The sequence below is a fragment of the Mastomys coucha genome, chromosome X, assembly GCF_008632895.1.
Source record: "Mastomys coucha isolate ucsf_1 chromosome X, UCSF_Mcou_1, whole genome shotgun sequence".
Lineage (NCBI taxonomy): Eukaryota > Metazoa > Chordata > Mammalia > Rodentia > Muridae > Mastomys > Mastomys coucha.
In genome coordinates, this window is record NC_045030.1 from 152,679,599 (window position 1) to 152,680,875 (window position 1,277).

A 1,277-nucleotide genomic window follows, 5' to 3' on the forward strand; every position below is an offset into this window, starting at 1 on the left:
TGTCCAGGACTTGCTATGGTGGGAGTATTGGGTTCTGATGATGCCAAGGAACCTTGGTTTTTGTTGCTCATATTGTTATGCTTGCCCCACATCATCTGGTTATCTCTAGAAGCACACACTATTTATATGGTTTCAGAACATAGGTTTACAGCCTGAGTTGGTTATCTCTCATTGGTGGAGCTCATTGTTCTTTGTTTCCATTCCCCTTTGTGCCCCAGGTGAGGAGATACCTTTAGCAAGTGAGGGTGGGGAGAGATCCACCCCTCACTGCGGGTGGGGATGTTTCCTGGAACTGAGCATTACTCCTGGCAATTAGGGAATCTCCTGGGGATGGATGTTTATTCAGTAAACTCTTTTGAAGTTCCCAGACTTTAAGCTTAATGGACATTCTTGGCTTCCCGGTATTTTTATGAGCTGTCCCTGTTTGCTCAATTCTTACAGTGCATGCTAGGTAGGGCTCTGCCACAGAACTCTACCCCAAGCCCAGACCAATGGATTCTAATAAAAAAAAAACTATGCAAAGTTTCTTATTATGTAATAGAATCCTGAGGATAAGTAACTTAACAAATTACTACTTGTTGGGCATGGTAGTGTAAGCCTTAGATGTCACCACTATAGAGGCAGAGGCAGGTGGCTCTCTGTGAGTTTGAGAGCAGTATGTCTATATAGCCCCACCCAGGGCTACATAGTGAGACTCTGTCTCAGAACGTATATCAAAAAGAAAATTCACTGCTTATCTGGGCCAGGTGCCAGATAGACCTTTAATTCTAATAAGCTGGGGAGCAAAGGCAGGAGTCCAAGTTTAAGGTCTACTTGGGCTATGGAGAAATCATCTGTCAATATTAGTTGTAATATGGAAGAACAACCACAACAGTCTGTGTTTTCACAAGGTGCAGTGGCATGCATCATAATTGGATACGCAGGAGGCTGACGCAGAAGGACCACTTGAGTTAAGGAGTTCAAGACCAGTACAACATATACCCCCATCTAAAAGATATAGAAAATGAAACAAAAATGTTCTTTCCTGTGTACCTCCAAGATAAGATTTTTGTTGTTGTTGTTATTGTTTAATAAAAACACCATATTGGGACACATTGAATACAAAAGAGATATGAGACTTTTCTAAGCCAAATGGATTTGCAAAACTCAAAAACAATTCCATCTCCAAATTGTATTGTTCCCTTTTTGCATTAAGAACACTGGCTGTGCATGATTGTGCACACCATTCATCCCAGCACTCCATAGAGACTGAGGCAGAGGAGGCAAAGGAGACAGAC